The following is a 21,362-nucleotide window of genomic DNA, read 5'->3' on the forward strand; positions in this document are numbered from 1 at the left end:
CCCTTTCTCTTTCACAGCATTCAATCACACGCAATATAATTTTGCGAGCATCGCTACGTAATACTGGTTTCCTTCTAGCCGTAGGCCTACCGGTAGGGGTTGTTGGCGACTCCCGAAATGGGCCAGCAACTGCCTCTTCACTCATTTTGATAATGTTTAGCACAACTGCACAATAAAAACACGCAGAAGAGTACAGCGCAAAACAATAACGAAGCAGACGACAGTGGCTACCTTGTACAACACAGTCAGTTGCGTAATGTTGGCAGCAGTCTAAACTGTGTGCCTACCGAAGCCTCCCGACGTTTACCGACTTCTACCAATTCAGGACTAGGGAGAGGTCTTCCATCTAAAAGTTTACACACTGTACTATATGCTGACGATATGACATTAATAAGTGCAGGAGAGAACTTACAGAGTGTACTGGACAAAAATAGAGAAATGATGCAAATGGCTAATTACTGGTGTCAGGCTAACCAGCTGTGCATAAATCAAACAAAAACAGAAGAAATAATATTTAATCTCAAAGTAACTAAAAATGAAAACAAAACAGTGAAATTACTTGGACTAATAGACCAAAAGCTCTCATGGGAAGGACACACCAATTATCTATGTAGTAAACTAGCACGAGTACTTTACTAATTGCATATATTAAGAAACAGTGTGAGCAAGCAATTGCTACTCCACTCATACTATGCTTTTTTTTTCATTCCCAACTGCAATATGGAATATTGCTTTGGGGTAACCTCCCAGGGGCTGAATGTATTTTCAGATGGCAGAAGAAAGCAATCAGGTGCATGGAAGGGTTATCCAATGGCTCTGAGCACTATGGGACTCAACTGCTGTGGTCATAAGTCCCCTAGAACTTAGAACTACTTAAACCTAACTAACCTAAGGACAGCACACAACACCCAGCCACCACGAGGCAGAGAAAATCCCTGACCCCGCCGGGAATCGAACCCGGGAACCCGGGCGTGGGAAGCGAGAATGCTACCGCACGACCACGAGATGCGGGCGAAGGGTTAGCACCCAGAGAGTCCTGCAGAAATTATTTTAAATCTCTTGGTGTAATGACAGTGCCAAGCATGTACATATATAACTGTTTAATATGTGCCAGAGAAGATCTTAAAAAATGGACCTGAGATGTGATGTGCATGCACACAGTACAAGAAACAGTCACCTGCTGGACTTGCCTTCCAGAAGACTTGCTGTAGTCCATAATAACTATAAGTACTTAAGCATAAAATTTTTCAATAAATTACCATGCTCAGCTCATACAGTACCACTAAATAAATTTAAGAATACATTGCAAACCTGACTAAAAAACAACGAATTCTATACAACTGAAGAATTCTTAGAAACTAATCATCAAAATATATGTTTTACCTAAGTTATGAAGAAAATGTTTTGATATTATATAAGCTAGTTATTTACTGTGATTCTTTTCTTATGCATGTATTTAATTATTGTATAAAACATTGTTTTACAACATGCTGAAGAAAAGGTCTTTAGTTCCTTTTCTCCCCTTTCTGTAACTATTTGAATATCGTACTGAAACTAAAACCCTCTGTAAACTTTGACGAAGCCAATTGTATGAAAAATACTGAAAGGCTAATAAAAATATTCTATTCTATTCAGATAAAAACAATTTAAAAAACTGTACCACAGAAGCTGTTTGTAGCATAGAGGATTACCAAGTTTCAAAGAGTCATAAAACAGACATTCAAACTAACAGTGAAAACATGTGATTCACCATTTCCTGCAATGAAGTATCTGCAAATCAGATTGTCTTCTGAACTCTGTGTTTTAAAGGGTCAACATATAATTGGTATTCCAACCCTGCTTCAACTTTTTATTATCTCCTGTACATCCAGCATCTGAGATGTCTTAACATTACAATCAACTGATAGTCTATAAAGTGTACATCAATGACTTTTATCATAGATCAGCTAAAATTATTCATGTTCAGGAATGTCAACATTGACATTTACCCCACCACATGTCTACAAGAAATTTAATCCTGTCAATTGCGTAGACTACAAAAACATTTCCCCAATAATTTCAAGAGATTAATAAACTCATCCCAAAAATTCTGGCTTTCTGGAAACTGTTTCTGACAGCTTGAGGTTCCACTGTATTCCACACAACTGAAATAAAACTGTGTGCATCCAGGAGAATGAATTGCTTTGCAGAGTCTGGTACATTGTGTGGTAGATAATGTTGAATAAGGCACTCTCAGTGGAACTGTTTTCTTATTTTTTTGTAAGTCTTTGATAAATGGTTGTAGTGAAGGAAGGGAAGCAAGTCCAATATTTTGCAGCAAAACATTTTTCAGGTTGGCAGCACATTTGTCTGTAAGAAGCACAATCATGCAGGTTGCCATCCAGCTTAGTCACCAAACATTGCAGTTTACAAACATTTCTAAAGCAACAGTGATATGCGGCTTTACCAATGATGAGTAACTTCCATTTCTCTACAACACTGATGCGAGTGAGGACCATCACCCAGTACAACTTAAGACTTTTTCGGCAAGAGTTTGGAAAACAGTCAAAATTTTTTATGCATTAAATCTATCACGCTTTTCATATCTAACCATCAATATTCCAGGCAGAACCATTATCTCCATTCATGGATTCGGCCACTCCAATTGTTTGGCAACCATTTTCTGCACATCCCTTAAACAATCAAGCCAACCCTTGGCCAAAGTAACATTTTCCATTTTCATCTTCCTTCCAAATTTCTAGAACCTATGCTTCAATTATTGACCCACTTAGAAGGTCTGACACATCCCTAGCTTGGTATAGCCACTACAGTAAAACATCTTACAACTCAGCACATGCCCCAGTCTTTGCATTCTGGTAATTTGTTGCCCTTCTCTAGCAATTTTTTCAAGTTCTTTCCATTTGCCAACAATGTGGTGCAAAGTTAAACATGGCATCCCAAAAGACTGCGCAAATCCTTTTCTGAAAGTATATTACTTTCATCACAATTTCCTATCATTTCCAATTTCTTGGCTACAGAAAGAGCTTTCTTACTATATACTGTCTGGACATGTCTGAAAGAACAGACACCATTTCGATACAGTAGCCATTATGAAACAAGACACCAAGGAATTACAGACATTGGCAGTGAGGCAGCACTGATTGAGATCAATGGGGAAAGCTGAAAATTTGTGACAGACTGGAATTCGAACCCAGGTCTCCTGCTTACTTGCCAAATTCTCTGACCACTAAGCCATCCAAACACAGTGGTCATTGTAGTTGCACGGATTACCCTAGCACATCTTCCGTCAGACCCAAATTCTCAACTTATCCACACACCACTAACGTTAAGTCCCATGCCCATTATTCTCATTACTTGTGGCATTTTGCCAATTCCTGTAAAAGTTCAACCCAGGATACTTCTGACAGAACAGACACAAAAGAACAGCCGCTACTCACCATACAGCGGAGATGCTGAGTCACAGATAGGCACAACAAAGCCTGTCAGGAAATGAGCATTCAGCCAACAAGGCCTTCATCGGAGATAGAAAAAACACACACACACACACACACACACAAGACACAAATTCTTATGGGAATTGGCTAAATGCCATGAGTAAAGAGGATAATGGACAAGGGGCACTACATTAGTACCGTATGAGTAAACTGAGAATTTGGGTCTGACAGAGGCATGGTAGGGTAGTTCCATAAAAACACGGCAGAACTGCCGGATATCAGTAACTTCCTGCCACGATATTTCGGCACAGAGTCTTCTGGCCATCTTCAGGTGAATGCCACTGTAGTAGTACTGGCGAGTACACGCTGAGCTCCGCTATTTAAAGCCTTCTGAGGTGACATTGCGCATGCGCAGCTCAGCGTGCGCGTTCATCACGGCTCCGTGCGCTGCGTCTCGCGCCCTCCACTGTGAAAGCCTGGTGTATCGGTGTCAGGTCGATTTCCATCTTTATGCAGATAACTACGTCGACTACGACATCACATGGTAGGGTACTCTGTGCAGCTGCAATCATCACTGTGTACACATGGCTTAGTGTTCAGAGAATCTGCCTAACAAGTTACAGACCCAGGTTTCACCAGTGGAATACAGCACGTTTTATGCAGGAAAGGGAACTTTAAATGAGAAATATTTTACAGTTCTCATCGAAGTTTTGTGTGAAGTTGCAGTTAATGAAAGTTTTACAAGGAAAAGTACTTCAGACAGGAGCATACTGATGTGATATTATTATTATTATTATTATTATTTCTTTCCTTTCTCAGACCTTAGGTCTGGTTCGAAATGAAAGTGACGCGGACCTTGATCAAACGTGACTTCCTTTTAACTGTACGGTATATGTTACATTGCGTTTAGGAACTTTCGGGTAATTGAGCATGTATCAATAATTACGGATTTCTGTAGTTGTATATATATGTTTGGATGTAGCTGTATTGCGTTGATGTACTGGTGGATATTGTGTGGTATGACTCCTGTAGTTGATAGTATAATTGGTATGATGTCAACTTTATCCTGATGCCACATGTCCTTGACTTCCTCAGCCAGTTGGATGTATTTTTCAATTTTTTCTCCTGTTTTCTTTTGTATATTTGTTGTATTGGGTATGGATATTTCGATTAGTTGTGTTAATTTTTCTTTTTATTGGTGAGTATGATGTCAGGTTTGTTATGTGGCGTTGTTTTATCTGTTATAATGGTTCTGTTCCAGTATAATTTGTATTCATCATTCTCCAGTACATTTTGTGGTGCATACTTGTATGTAGGAACGTGTTGTTTTATAAGTTTATGTTGTAAGGCAAGCTGTTGATGTATTATTTTTGCTACATTGTCATGTCTTCTGGGGTATTCTGTATTTGCTAGTACTGTACATCCGCTTGTGATGTGATCTACTGTTTCTATTTGTTGTTAGCAAAGTCTGCATTTATCTGTTGTGGAATTGGGATCTTTAATAATATGCTTGCTGTAATACCTGGTGTTTATTGTTTGATCCTGTATTGCAATCATGAATCCTTCCGTCTCACTGTATATATTGCCTTTTCTTAGCCATGTGTTGGATGCGTCTTGATCGATGTGTGGCTGTGTTAGATGATACGGGTGCTTGCCATGTAGTGTTTTCTTTTTCCAATTTACTTTCTTCGTATCTGTTGATGTTATGTGATCTAAAGGGTTGTAGAAGTGGTTATGAAATTGCAGTGGTGTAGCAGATGTATTTATATGAGTGATTGCTTTGTGTATTTTGCTAGTTTCTGCTCGTTCTATAAAGAATTTTCTTAAATTGTCTACCTGTCCATAATGTAGGTTTTTTATGTCGATAAATCCCCTTCCTCCTTCCTTTCTGCTTAATGTGAATCTTTCTGTTTCTGAATGTATGTGATGTATTCTATATTTGTGGCATTGTGATCGTGTAAGTGTATTGAGTGCTTCTAGGTCTGTGTTACTCCATTTCACTACTCCAAATGAGTAGGTCAATATTGGTATAGCATAGGTATTTATAGCTTTTGTCTTGTTTCTTGCTGTCAATTCTGTTTTCAGTATTTTTGTTAGTCTCTGTCTATATTTTTCTTTTAGTTATTCTTTAATATTTGTATTATCTATTCTTATTTTTTGTCTGTATCCTAGATATTTATAGGCATCTGTTTTTTCCATCGCTTCTATGCAGTCACTGTGGTTATCCAATATGTAATCTTCTTGTTTAGTGTGTTTTCCCTTGACTATGCTATTTTTCTTACATTTGTCTGTTCCAAAAGCCATATTTATATCATTGCTGAATACTTCTGTTATCTTTAGTAATTGGTTGAGTTGTTGATTTGTTGCTGCGAGTAGTTTTAGATCATCCATGTATAGCAAATGTGTGATTTTGTGTGGGTATGTTCCAGTGATATTGCATCCATAATTTGTATTATTTAGCATGTTGGACAGTGGGTTCAGAGCAAGGCAGAACCAGAAAGGACTTAATGAATCTCCTTGGTATATTCCATGCTTAATCTGTATTGGCTGTGATGTGATATTATTTGAATTTGTTTGGATATTAAGTGTGGTTTTCCAATTTTTCATTACTATGTTTAGGAACTGTATCAATTTAGGATCTACTTTGTATATTTCCAATACTTGTAGTAACCATGAGTGGGGGTACACTATCAAAAGCTTTTTGGTAATCAATGTATGCGTAGTGTAGCGACCTTTGTTTAGTTTTAGCTTGATATGTCACCTCTGCATCTATTATCAGTTGCTCTTTACATCCTCGTGCTCCTTTGCAACAGCCTTTTTGTTCTTCATTTATAATTTTGTTCTGTGTTGTATGTGTCATTAATTTCTGTTTAATGACTGAAGTTAATATTTTGTATATTGTTGGTAGGCATGTTATGGGGCGATATTTAGCTGGGTTTGGTGTGTCTGCTTGATCTTTAGATTTCAGATAAGTTATTCCATGTGTAAGTGTATCAGGGAATGTGTATGGGTCTGCAACGTAACTGTTAAATAATTTAGTTAGATGTGAATGTGTTGAGGTGAACTTCTTTAGCCAGAAATTTGCTATTTTATCTTTTCCAGGGGCTTTCCAATTGTGAGTAGAATTAATAACTTGGGTGACTTCATGTTGCAAAATTATCACTTCAGGCATTTGTGGTATCATCTTGTATGTGTCTGTTTCTGCTTGTATCCACCGTGCATGCCTGTTATGTTGTACCGGGTTTGACCATATGTTGCTCCAGAAGTGTTCCATGTCTGTTATGTTTGGTGGATTGTCTATTTTAATGTGTGTGTTATCTATTGTCTGGTAAAATTTCTTTTGGTTTGCGTTGAATGTTTGGTTTTATTTCCTTCTATTTTCACTTTTTTTGTATCTCCTAAGTCGTTTGGCCAATGCTTGTAATTTCTGCTTCTTCTCATCTAATTGCTCTATCGCTTCTTGTTGTGAGATTTTACCTAACGTTTTTAGTTTTTTTTCTGACATTTCATTTCTTATAAATTGTGTTAGCTGTCCGATGTCCTTTCTCAGTTTTTCTATTCTGATCTGTAGCCTGTGTTGCCATGCTGGTTTTGTGGGTTTCTTCTGTGTGTTGGCTGGTTCTGATCTCTGCCTAGTGTGTATATTTAGTGTAGTGAGTGCTCCTATATAAACCAGTAGTCATAGTTGTATATTCATTTATTTTGTTGTGTATGATTGTGTTGATAGTTTTTATTGTTGTTTCGACTTGTGGGTTACTTGGCAGTCTATGCAAGAATGGTCTAATGTCTGTATTTGTGTCTTTGTATTCTATATATGTCAGCTGAAATTTTTCTTCTATATCTAACATGTGCGTCACTTCGTGTTCTATTTGTGCTTGTTCTGGTGGCTGTCGCAAGATTTCGTTTTCCTCTGATTGTTTAATTGATGCGTGTTGTTCTTTGTTTGTTTGCTCTGGGATGTTTGAGTCCATTACTCTATTTTCTTCTTCTTCTGTTTGCACATTATTTTGTTCCAGTATTTGTTGTACTTGTTGTTTGATGTTTTCTAATTCTGACTGGGGTATCCTGTTATTTTTGATTATTACACGGATCTGATCAGCTAGTCGTTGTTCTGTTAAAAATTTTAATTCTGGGTATCTGGTAATAAATGTTGTGTATACTTGTGATCTGTATCCAGTTGTGTTGGTTCCTAGGTTTGTTGCTTGGTAATAACAGAACATGAGGTGTCGATTAACTTCATCTGACCATCTCATCCTCTGTCTTTGTTTTCCTTCTAGGGTGGTTGCAGGAAGCATATCCTGCAAAACACCTCTATTTGGATTTAAATCATTTTCCAGTTGGCTAGCAGTGACGTTACCATTGTGGGCGGGCATAGAGTTCAAGCGTCGTCCCCGACCATGACGGCGCTTGTCCGAGGCTTCTTTAGTTCTGTCCTGAACCAACTCATCACACTAAAAGGCGGGTTAGCCCTATTAGTGGTTTGTTCTTTTCGTCGCCTTTTACGATTGGCAGAACATACCGGAGGCCTATTCTTTTCCCGGGCCTCCACGGGGATTATTATTATTATTTCTTTACTTTCTCAGACGTTAAGTCTGGTTGAGAATGGAAAGTGACGCGGACCTTGATCAAGCGTCACTTCCTATTAACTGTACGGTATGTGTTATATTGCATTTAGGAACTTTCGGGTAATTGAACATGTATCAATAATTACGGATTTCTGTAGTTGTATATATGTGTTTGGATGTAGCTGTATTGCATTGATGTACTGGTGGATATTGTGTGGTATGACTCCTGTAGTTGATACTATAATTGGTATGATGTCAACTTTATCCTGATGCCACATATCTTTGACTTCCTCAGCCAGTTGGATGTATTTTTCAATTTTTTCTCCTGTTTTCTTTTGTATATTTGTTGTATTGGGTATGGATATTTCGATTAGTTGTGTTAATTTCTTCTTTTTATTGGTGAGTATGATGTCAGGTTTGTTATGTGGCGTTGTTTTATCTGTTATAATGGTTCTGTTCCAGTATAATTTGTTTTTATTATTATTATTAACTGTATTATTATTATTATTATTTCTTTACTTTCTCAGACGTTAAGTCTGGTTAAAAATGGAATGTGACGCGGACCTTGATCAAGCGTCACTTCCTTTTAACTGTACGGTATATGTTATATTGCATTTAGGAACTTTCGGGTAATTGAACATGTATCAATAATTACGGATTTCTGTAATTGTATATATAAGTTTGGATGTAGCTCTATTGCATTGATGTACTGGTGGATATTGTGTGGTATGACTCCTGTAGTTGATACTATAATTGGTATAATGTCAACTTTATCCTGATGCCACATGTCCTTGACTTCCTCAGCCAGTTGGATGTATTTTTCAATTTTTGCTCCGGTTTTCTTTTGTATATTTGTTGTATTGGGTATGGATATTTCGATTAGTTGTGTTAATTTCTTCTTTTTATTGGTGAGAGTCCCCCCCATGAACCATGGACCTTGCCGTTGGTGGGGAGGCTTGCGTGCCTCAGCGATACAGGTGGCCGTACCGTAGGTGCAACCACAACGGAGGAGTATCTGTTGAGAGGCCAGACAAACATGTGGTTCCTGAAGAGGGGCAGCAGCCTTTTCAGTAGTTGCAGGGGCAACAGTCGGGATGATTGACTGATCTGGCCTTGTAACATTAACCAAAACGGCCTTGCTGTGCTGGTACTGCGAACGGCTGAAAGCAAGGGGAAACTACAGCCGTAATTTTTCCCGAGGACATGCAGCTCTACTGTATGATTAAATGATGATGGCATCCTCTTGGGTAAAATATTCCGGAGGTAAAATAGTCCCCCATTCGGATCTCCGGGCGGGGACTACTCAAGAGGACGTCATTATCAGGAGAAAGAAAACTGGCGTTCTACGGATCGGAGCGTGGAATGTCAGATCACTTAATCGGGCAGGTAGTTTAGAAAATTTGAAAAGGGAAATGGATAGGTTAAAGTTAGATATAGTGGGAATTAGCGAAGTTCGGTGGCAGGAGGAACAAGACTTTTGGTCAGGTGATTACAGGGTTATAAATACAAAATCAAATAGGGGTAATGCAGGAGTAGGTTTAATAATGAATAAAAAAATAGGAGTGCGGGTTAGCTACTACAAACAGCATAGTGAACGCATTATTGTGGCCAAGATAGACACAAAGCCCATGCCTACTACAGTAGTACAAGTTTATATGCCAACTAGCTCTGCAGGTGATGAAGAAATAGATGAAATGTATGACAAGATAAATTAATTATTCAGGTAGTGAAGGGAGACGAAAGTTTAACAGTCATGGGTGACTGGAATTCGTCAGTAGGAAAAGGGAGAGAAGGAAACATAGTAGGTGAATATGGATTGGGGGGAAGGAATGAAAGAGGAAGCCGCCTTGTAGAATTTTGCACAGAGCATAACTTAATCATAGCTAACACTTGGTTCAAGAATCATGAAAGGAGGCTGTATACATGGAAGAAGCCAGGAGATACTGACAGGTTTCAGATAGATTATATAATGGTAAGACTGAGATTTAGGAACCAGGTTTTAAATTGTAAGACATTTCCAGGGGCAGATGTGGATTCTGACCACAATCTACTGGTTATGAACTGCAGAGTGAAACTGAAGAAACTGCAAAAAGGTGGGAATTTAAGGAGATGGGACCTGGATAAACTGAAAGAACCAGAGGTTGTAGAGAGTTTCAGGGAGAGCATAAGGGAACAATTGACAGGAATGAGGGAAAGAAATACAGTAGAAGAAGAATGGGTAGCTCTGAGGGATGAAGTGGTGAAGGCAGCAGACGATCAAGTAGGTAAAAAGACGAGGGCTAATAGAAATCCTTGGGTAACAGAAGAAATATTGAATTTAATTGATGAAAGGAGAAAATATAAAAATGCAGTAAATGAAGCAGGCAAAAAGGAATACAAACGTCTCAAAAATGAAATCGACAGGAAGTGCAAAATGGCTAAGCAGGGGTGGCTAGAGGACAAATGTAACGATGTAGAGGCTTGTCTCACTAGGGGTAAGATAGATACTGCCTACAGGAAAATTAAAGAGACCTTTGGGGAGAAGAGAACCACTTGTATGAGTATCAAGAGCTCAGATGGAAACCCAGTTCTAAACAAAGAAGGGAAGGCAGAAAGGTGGAAGGAGTATATAGAGGGTTTATACAAGGGAGATGTACTTGAGGACAACATTATGGAAATGGAAGAGGATGTAGATGAAGACGAAATGGGAGATAAGATACTGCGTGAAGAGTTTGACAGAGCACTGAAAGACCTGAGTCGAAACAAGGCCCCGGGAGTAGACAACATTCCACTAGAACTACTGATGGCCTCGGGAGAGCCAGTCATGACAAAACTCTACCATCTGGTGAGCACGATGTATGAGACAGGCGAAATACCCTCAGACTTCAAGAAGAATATAATAATTCCAATCCCAAAGAAAGCAGGTGTTGACAGATGTGAAAATTACCGAACTATCAGTTTAATAAGTCATGGCTGCAAAATACTAATGCGAATTCTTTACAGACAAATGGAAAAACTGGTAGAAGCGGACCTCGGGGAAGATCAGTTCGGATTCCGTAGAAATGTTGGAACACGTGAGGCAATACTAACCTTACGACTTATCTTAGAAGAAAGATTAAGAAAAGGCAAACCTACATTTCTAGCATTTGTAGACTTAGAGAAAGCTTTTGACAATGTTAACTGGAATACTCTCTTTCAAATTCTGAAGGTGGTAGGGGTAAAATACAGGGAGGAAAAGGCTATTTACAATTTGTACAGAAACCAGATGGCAGTTATAAGAGTCGAGGGGCATGAAAGGGAAGCAGTGGTTGGGAAAGGAGTGAGACAGGGTTGTAGCCTCTCCCCGATGTTATTCAATCTGTATATTGAGCAAGCAGTAACGGAAACAAAAGAAAAATTCGGAGTAGGTATTAAAATTCATGGAGAAGAAGTAAAAACTTTGAGGTTCGCCGATGACATTGTAATTCTGTCAGAGACAGCAAAGGACTTGGAAGAGCAGTTGAATGGAATGGACAGTGTCTTGAAAGGAGGATATAAGATGAACATCAACAAAAGCAAAACGAGGATAATGGAATGTAGTCAAATTAAGTCGGGTGATGCTGAGGGAATTAGACTAGGAAATGAGACACTTAAAGTAGTAAAGGAGTTTTGCTATTTAGGGAGTAAAATAACCGATGATGGTCGAAGTAGAGAGGATATAAAATGTAGACTGGCAATGGCAAGGAAAGCGTTTCTCAAGAAGAGAAATTTGTTAACATCGAGTATAGATTTAGGTGTCAGGAAGTCGTTTCTGAAAGTATTTGTATGGAGTGTAGCCATGTATGGAAGTGAGACATGGACGATAACTAGTTTGGACAAGAAGAGAATAGAAGCTTTCGAAATGTGGTGCTACAGAAGAATGCTGAAGATAAGGTGGGTAGATCACGTAACTAATGAGGAGGTATTGAATAGGATTGGGGAGAAGAGAAGTTTGTGGCACAACTTGACTAGAAGAAGGGATCGGTTGGTAGGACATGTTTTGAGGCATCAAGGGATCAGAAATTTAGCATTGGAGGGCAGCATGGAGGGTAAAAATCGTAGAGGGAGACCAAGAGATCAATACACTAAGCAGATTCAGAAGGATGTAGGTTGCAGTAGGTACTGGGAGATGAAGAAGCTTGCACAGGATAGAGTAGCATGGAGAGCTGCATCAAACCAGTCTCAGGACTGAAGACCACAACAACAACATATTGGTGAGTATGATGTCAGGTTTGTTATGTGGTGTTGTTTTATCTGTTATAATGGTTCTGTTCCAGTATAATTTGTATTCATCATTCTCCAGTACATTTTGTGGTTCATACTTGTATGTGGGAACGTGTTGTTTTATAAGTTTATGTTGTAAGGCAAGCTGTTGATGTATTATTTTTGCTACATTGTCATGTCTTCTGGGGTATTCTGTATTTGCTAGTATTGTACATCCACTTGTGATGTGATCTACCGTTTCTATTTGTTGTTTGCAAAGTCTGCATTTATCTGTTGTGGTATTGGGATCTTTAATAATATGCTTGCTGTAATATCTGGTGTTTATTGTTTGATCCTGTATTGCAATCATGAATCCTTCCGTCTCACTGTATATATTGCCTTTTCTTAGCCATGTGTTGGATGCGTCTTGATCGATGTGTGGTTGTGTTAGATGATACGGGTGCTTGCCATGTAGTGTTTTCTTTTTCCAATTTACTTTCTTCGTATCTGTTGATGTTATGTGATCTAAAGGGTTGTAGAAGTGGTTATGAAATTGCAGTGGTGTAGCCGATGTATTTATATGAGTGATTGCTTTGTGTATTTTGCTAGTTTCTGCTCGTTCTAGAAAGAATTTTCTTAAATTGTCTACCTGTCCATAATGTAGGTCTTTTATGTCGATGAATCCCCTTCCTCCTTCCTTTCTGCTTAATGTGAATCTTTCAGTTGCTGAATGTATGTGATGTATTCTATATTTGTGGCATTGTGAACGTGTAAGTGTATTGAGTGCTTCTAGGTCTGTGTTACTCCATTTCACTACTCCAAATGAGTAGGTCAATACTGGTATAGCGTAAGTATTTATAGCTTTTGTCTTGTTTCTTGCTGTCAATTCTGTTTTCAGTATTTTTGTTAGTCTTTGTCTATATTTTTCTTTTAGTTCTTCTTTAATATTTGTATTATCTATTCTTATTTTTTGTCTGTATCCTAGATATTTATAGGCATCTGTTTTTTCCATCGCTTCTATGGAGTCACTGTGATTATTCAATATGTAATCTTCTTGTTTAGTGTGTTTTCCCTTGACAATGCTGTTTTTCTTACATTTGTCTGTTCCAAAAGCCATACTTATATCATTGCTGAATACTTCTGTTATCTTTAGTAATTGGTTGAGTTGTTGATTGGTTGCTGCGAGTAGTTTTAGATCATCCATGTATAGCAAATGTGTGATTTTGTGTGGGTATGTTCCAGTAATATTATATCCATAATTTGTATTATTTAGCATGTCGGATAGTGGGTTCAGAGCAAGACAGAACCAGAAAGGACTTAATGAGTCTCCTTGGTATATTCCACGCTTAATCTGTATTGGCTGTGATGTGATATTATTAGAGTTAGTTTGGATATTAAGTGTGGTTTTCCAGTTTTTCATAACTATGTTTAGGAACTGTATCAATTTAGGATCTACTTTGTATATTTCCAATATCTGTAGTAACCATGAGTGGGGTACACTATCAAAAGCTTTTTGGTAATCAATGTATGCGTAGTGTAGCGACCTTTGTTTAGTTTAAGCTTGATATGTCACCTCTCCATCTATTATCAGTTGCTCTTTACATCCTCGTGCTCCTTTGCAACAGCCTTTTTGTTCTTCATTTATAATTTTGTTCTGTGTTGTATGTGTCATTAATTTCTGTTTAATGACTGAGGTTAATATTTTGTAGATTGTTGGTAGGCATGTTATGGGGCGATATTTAGCTGGGTTTGCTGTGTCTGCTTGATCTTTAGGTTTCAGATAGGTTATTCCATGTGTTAGTGTATCAGGGAATTTGTATGGGTCTGCAATGTAACTGTTAGATAATTTAGTTAGATGTGAATGTGTTGAGGTGAACTTCTTTAGCCAGAAATTTGCTATTTTATCATTTCCAGGGGCTTTCCAATTGTGCGTAGAATTAATTGCTCGGGTGACTTCATGTTGTAAAATTATCACTTCAGGCATTTGTGGTATCATCTTGTATGAGTCTGTTTCTGCTTGTATCCACCGTGCATGCCTGTTATGTTGTACCGGGTTTGACCACATGTTGCTCCAGAAGTGTTCCATGTCTGTTATGTTTGGTGGATTGTCTATTTTAATGTGTGTGTTATCTATTGTCTGGTAAAATTTCTTTTGGTTTGTGTTGAATGTTTGGTTTTGTTTCCTTCTATTTTCACTTTTTTTGTATCTTCTAAGTCGTTTGGCCAATGCTTGTAATTTCTGCTTCTTTTCATCTAATTGCTCTATTGCTTCTTGTTGTGAGATTTTACCTAACCTTTTTCGTTTTTTGTCTGATATTTCATTTCTTATAAATTGTGTTAGCTGTCCGATGTCTTTTCTCAGTTTTTCTATTCTGATCTGTAGCCTGTGTTGCCATGCTGGTTTTGTGGGTTTCTTCTGTGTGTTGGTTGGTTCTGATCTCTGCCTAGTGTGTATATTTAGTGTAGTGAGTGCTCCTACATAAACCAGTAGTTGTAACTCTTCCATTGTTGTATTTTCATTTATTTTGTTGTGTATGATTGTGTTGATAGTTGTTATTGTTGTTTCAACTTGTGGGTTATTTGGTGGTGTATGCAAGAATGGTCTAATGTCTGTATCTGTGTCTTTGTATTCTATATATGTCAGCTGAAATTTCTCTTCTATATCTAACATCTGTGTCACTTCGTGTTCTATTTGTGCTTGTTCTGGTGGCTGTCTTAAGATGTCGTTTTCCTCTGATTGTTTAATTGATGTGTGTTGTTCTTTGTTTGTTTGCTCTGGGATGTTTGAGTCCATTACTGTATTTTCTTCTTCTTCTTCTTCTTCTGATTGCACATTATTTTGTTCTAGTATTTGTTGTACTTGTTGTTTGATGTTTTCTAATTCTGACTGGGGTATCCTGTTATTTTTTATTATTACACGGATCTGATCAGCTAGTCGTTGTTCTGTTAAAAATTTTAATTCTGGGTATCTGGTAATAAATGTTGTGTATACTTGTGATCTGTATCCAGTTGTGTTGGTTCCTAGGTTTGTTGCTTGGTAATAACAGAACATGAGGTGTCGATTAACTTCATCTGACCATCTCATCCTCTGTCTTTGTTTTCCTTCTAGGGTGGTTGCAGGAAGCATATCCTGCAAAACACCTCTATTTGGATTTAAATCATTATCCAGTTGGCTAGCAGTGTCGTTACCATTGTGGGCGAGCATAGGGTTCAAGCGTCGTCCCCGACCATGACGGCGCTTGTCCGAGGCTTCTTTAGTTCTGCCCTGAACCAAGTAATCACACTAAAAGGGGGTTATTATTATTATTTCTTTACTTTCTCAGACTTTTTTTAAGTCTGGTTAAGAATAGAGTGACGCGGACCTTTATCAAGCGTCACTTCCTTTTTGCTGTACGGTACATGTTATATTGCATTTAGGAACTTTCGGGTAATTGAACATGTATCAATAATTACGGATTTCTGTAATTGTATATATATGTTTGGATGTAGCTGTATTGCATTGATGTATTGGTGGATATTGTGTGGTATGACTCCTGTAGTTGATAGTATAATTGGTATGATGTCAACTTTATCCTGATGCCACATGTCTTTGACTTCCTCAGCCAGTTGGATGTATTTTTCAATTTTTTCTCCTGTTTTCTTTTGTATATTTGTTGTATTGGGTATGGATATTTCGATTAGTTGTGTTAATTTCTTCTTTTTATTGGTGAGTATGATGTCAGGTTTGTTATGTGGCGTTGTTTTATCTGTTATAATGGTTCTGTTCCAGTATAATTTGTATTCATCATTCTCCAGTACATTTTGTGGTGCATACTTGTATGTAGGAACGTGTTGTTTTATAAGTTTATGTTGTAAGGCAAGCTGTTGATGTATTATTTTTGCGACATTGTCATGTCTTCTGGGGTATTCTGTATTTGCTAGTATTGTACATCCGCTTGTGATGTGATCTACTGTTTCTATTTGTTGTTTACAAAGTCTGCATTTATCTGTTGTGGTATTGGGATCTTTAATAATATGCTTGCTGAAATACCTGGTGTTTATTGTTTGATCCTGTATTGCAATCATGAATCCTTCTGTCTCACTGTATATATTGCCTTTTCTTAGCCATGTGTTGGATGCGTCTTGATCGATGTGTGGCTGTGTTAGATGATATGGGTGCTTGCCATGAAGTGTTTTCTTTTTCCAATTTGCTTTCTTCGTATCTGTTGATGTTATGTGATCTAAAGGGTTGTAGAAGTGGTTATGAAATTGCAGTGGTGTAGCCGATGTATTTATATGAGTGATTGCCTTGTGTATTTTGCTAGTTTCTGCTCGTTCTAGAAAGAATTTTCTTAAATTGTCTACCTGTCCATTATGTAGGTTTTTTATGTCGATAAATCCCCTTCCTCCTTCCTTTCTGCTTAATGTGAATCTTTCTGTTGCTGAATGTATGTGATGTATTCTATATTTGTGGCATTGTGATCGTGTAAGTGTATTGAGTGCTTCTAGGTCTGTGTTACTCCATTTCACTACTCCAAATGAGTAGGTCAATATTGGTATGGCATAAGTATTTATAGCTTTTGTCTTGTTTCTTGCTGTCAGTTCTGTTTTCAGTATTTTTGTTAGTCTTTGTCTATATTTTTCTTTTAGTTCTTCTTTAATATTTGTATTATCTATTCCTATTTTTTGCCTGTATCCTAGATATTTATAGGCATCCGTTTCTTCCATCGCTTCTATGCAGTCGCTGTGGTTATCCAATATGTAATCTTCTTGTTTAGTGTGTTTTCCCTTGACTATGCTATTTTTCTTACATTTGTCTGTTCCAAAAGCCATACTTATATCATTGCTGAATCCTTCTGTTATCTTTAGTAATTGGTTGAGTTGTTGATTGGTTGCTGCCAGTAGTTTTAGATCATCCATGTATAGCAAATGTGTGATTTTGTGTGGGTATGTTCCAGTAATATTGTATCCATAATTTGTATTGTTTAGCATGTTGGATAGTGGGTTCAGAGCAAGGCAGAACCAGAAAGGACTTGATGAGTCTCCTTGGTATATTCCATGCTTAATCTGTATTGGCTGTGATGTGATATTATTAGAGTTTGTTTGGATATTAAGTGTGGTTTTCCAGTTTTTCATAACTATGTTTAGGAACTGCATCAATTTAGGATCTACTTTGTATATTTCCAATATCTGTAGTAACCATGAGTGGGGTACACTATCAAAAGCTTTTTGGTAATCAATGTATGCGTAGTGTAGTGACCTTTGTTTAGTTTTAGCTTGATATGTCACCTCTGCATCTATTATCAGTTGCTCTTTACATCCTCGTGCTCCTTTGCAACAGCCTTTTTGTTCTTCATTTATAATTTTGTTCTGTGTTGTATGTGTCATTAATTTCTGTGTAATGACTGAAGTTAATATTTTGTAGATTGTTGGTAGGCATGTTATGGGGCGATATTTAGCTGGGTTTGCTGTGTCTGCTTGATCTTTAGGTTTCAAATAGGTTATTCCATGTGTAAGTGTATCAGGGAATGTGTATGGGTCTGCAATGTAACTGTTAAATAATTTAGTTAGATGTGAATGTGTTGAGGTGAACTTCTTTAGCCAGAAATTTGCTATTTTATCATTTCCAGGGGCTTTCCAATTGTGCGTAGAATTAATTGCTCGGGTGACTTCATGTTGCAAAATTATCACTTCAGGCATTTGTGGTATCATCTTGTATGAGTCTGTTTCTGCTTGTATCTACCGTGCATGCCTGTTATGTTGTACCGGGTTTGACCATATGTTGCTCCAGAAGTGTTCCATGTCTGTTATGTTTGGTGGATTGTCTATTTTAATGTGTGTGTTATCTATTGTCTGGTAAAATTTCTTTTGGTTTGTGTTGAATGTTTGGTTTTGTTTCCTTCTATTTTCACTTTTTTTGTATCTTCTAAGTCGTTTGGCCAATGCTTGTAACTTCTGCTTCTTTTCATCTAATTGCTCCATTGCTTCTTGTTGTGAGATTTTACCTAACCTTTTTCGTTTTTTGTCTGATATTTCATTTCTTATAAATTGTGTTAGCTGTCCGATGTCTTTTCTCAGTTTTTCTATTCTGATCTGTAGCCTGTGTTGCCATGCTGGTTTTGTGGGTTTCTTCTGTGTGTTGGTTGGTTCTGATCTCTGCCTAGTGTGTATATTTAGTGTAGTGAGTGCTCCTACATAAACCAGTAGTTGTAACTCTTCCATTGTTGTATTTTCATTTATTTTGTTGTGTATGATTGTGTTGATAGTTGTTATTGTTGTTTCGACTTGTGGGTTATTTGGTGGTCTATGCAAGAATGGTCTAATGTCTGTATTTGTGTCTTTGTATTCTATATATGTCAGCTGAAATTTCTCTTCTATATCTAACATGTGTGTCACTTCGTGTTCTATTTGTGCTTGTTCTGGTGGCTGTCTTAAGATGTCGTTTTCCTCTGATTGTTTAATTGATGTGTGTTGTTCTTTGTTTGTTTGCTCTGGGATGTTTGAGTCCATTACTGTATTTTCTTCTTCTTCTTCTGATTGCACATTATTTTGTTCTAGTATTTGTTGTACTTGTTGTTTGATGTTTTCTAATTCTGACTGGGGTATCCTGTTATTTTTGATTATTACACGGATCTGATCAGCTAGTCGTTGTTCTGTTAAAAATTTTAATTCTGGGTATCTGGTAATAAATGTTGTGTGTACTTGTGATCTGTATCCAGTTGTGTTGGTTCCTAGGTTTGTTGCTTGGTAATAACAGAACATGAGGTGTCGATTAACTTCATCTGACCATCTCATCCTCTGTCTTTGTTTTCCTTCTAGGGTGGTTGCAGGAAGCATATCCTGCAAAACACCTCTATTTGGATTTAAATCATTTTCCAGTTGGCTAGCAGTGTCGTTACCATTGTGGGCGGGCATAGGGTTCAAGCGTCGTCCCCGACCATGACGGCGCTTGTCCGAGGCTTCTTTAGTTCTGTCCTGAACCAAGTAATCACACTAAAAGGGGGGTTAGCCCTATTAGTGGTTTGTTCTTTTCGTCGCCTTTTACGACTGGCAGAACATACCGGAGGCCTATTCTTTTCCCGGGCCTCCACGGGGTTTATTATTATTATTATTATTATTATTATTATTATTATTACTATTATTATTATTCACATATGGCCCAATAAGACCACGCAAGGTACAAGCAATCAATGTCGCTCTTTATGGTTGGCCTTCCTTTGCGTCCAAATTTGTTTCATCCTTTCAGAATGAAGTCTCCTTTTTCTCATCAGACCATGGTGTTCCAGTCTGTTTTCTAATTTCCCCCTGACCAATTTTCCAATCAAATATTTTTTATCTGAATGTTTTTCTATCTGTAACATCTGTCTGAGTTATACCTGCTACTTTAAGATCCTCCTTAATCACAATGATCCATTCAATAGCTCAGTTTTGGACTTACTTCTGTTTTCATAGAATTCTACTATTTGTTTTGTCGACCTAGTGGGTGCCATTCTTTTAATGCACCCTTAAAATTTAAGTCTTCGTTCTCATGTCACCATGTATGTCTGTGTATTCTTCTATTTCCTTATTACTTCTCAACCTGTAAGTTCCTCCATCAGTAATTTTGGGGCCTAATGTTTTCTTAATTATCCTTCTTTCTTTCTTTTGAATTTCTCCAATACCACTCTTTCCATTTAAAATTAAAGTTTCTGCTCCATAAAGACATTCAAGTTTGATTACAGTGCTCTAACGCCTAAGTTTACTGGATTTAGAAAGTGATTTTTTATTATAAATATTTTGGGTTAATCTGAATGCGGTTGCCATTTTTTGACAGCAAACTTCGTTTGCAGATTTTCCCAGACTGTTTTCTTTTATGATTTCCCCCAAGTACTTAAAGTGAGAACCCCTTTTTACTTTTCCATATTTTGTGTTAGAGAACTTTGGTGCTAGTTTGTTGCATGTACGGGATATTATTGTATCACTTGACACACTTTGAAACAAAACACCTTATCTTCATGTACAAATCATCATTTATGCTGCCATCTATCTGGACAATATTACAACATTTTGATAGCAGGATGCATTAAAACTTGAGACCACCACTGTGGAAATATAAGCTCATCAATCTAATTTTGGTAAACATTTTTGGAATACAGTGATCAATAGATTATTATATTTTGACTAAAGTTCAGTCTTGATCACACCATTTATGTTTCAATGATATAGGTAACCAGTTTCTGTTATTTTCACACAACCATCATCATACCAATGGCTCCCTTAGGATGGCAGGCGGAGCTCTCCTCAGCTGCTACGAAGTCAACTGATCAGTTGAGTGAACTTTAGTCAAAATATCATCAATCTAAGTTTCAATGCCTGTTTCCCCCAGTAGATAAACACAGGTGCAGAACAACATCACACCAGACACGCACTCTCACAACACTACTACGCAAAGATTTAACTGCCCTGGAGCCAGCGTGGTAAAATTAAAGATAAATCTAGCACGAATGCTTATTCAAAGATTCAAAAATTCAGTAAAAAATTTAAATTTAACTGTCTATGAAACTATTAATTTATGTGGGTAAAGGATCACTCTAATGCTAATTATTTAATAATGGGTCGCATTACATGTGTTGCTGAGTGACGTTACAATTTTTAACCTAAATAATATATTTTACTATAACTTATCAAGTATTTTCAAAGATGCAGACAGTTCATTACATTACACTGCCAGTTTTAAATACTCTGCTGACGCTGTCTAAATCTCGTGGAACTTTTTAGTCTCCAGGGAGAAAGAAAAGAGCTCCTGAATGAAGGAAAAGGAGGAACGCTTAGGGGTAATTGTTACATTTATGTCAATGTTGTTATATGTGGCAGTTCTGTGCAGTTCAATATTCCAAAATACTTTCAGATTTATAGAGGTACATATACTGAAATACAACCTAGTACCTCAGATTACATGAAAAGATGGAGGAATAACATCTGTTTGCTATTTTACCAAAAAATCAAACTTATTACATTGCTATTAACATAAATGTCCCATCTATGGGACAATTTATTTCAGAAAACCAATTAAGACAAGGAGACCAGAGGCCCTGTAATTACTTTCAGGAGGTCAAATTCATTGTACTGTCATTATAAACACTTAAAATAGAATTTTGCAATCTTAGCTTTTAGGACTTTTTCCTCATTCTTCAGGTCAGAACTG

The 21,362-nt window shown here is 37.4% G+C and overlaps 1 protein-coding gene across 1 annotated transcript in view; it reads right to left on the reverse strand.

Annotated features, from left to right (window-relative positions):
* Positions 1–21,362, reverse strand: part of LOC126258544 (5'-3' exoribonuclease 2 homolog) — a 460,812-nt gene that overhangs the window by 334,731 nt on the left and 104,719 nt on the right. The gene's annotated exons all lie outside the window — the stretch shown is intronic.

Source organism: Schistocerca nitens, chromosome 1 (genome assembly GCF_023898315.1).
Source record: "Schistocerca nitens isolate TAMUIC-IGC-003100 chromosome 1, iqSchNite1.1, whole genome shotgun sequence".
Classification (NCBI taxonomy): Eukaryota; Metazoa; Arthropoda; class Insecta; order Orthoptera; family Acrididae; genus Schistocerca; species Schistocerca nitens.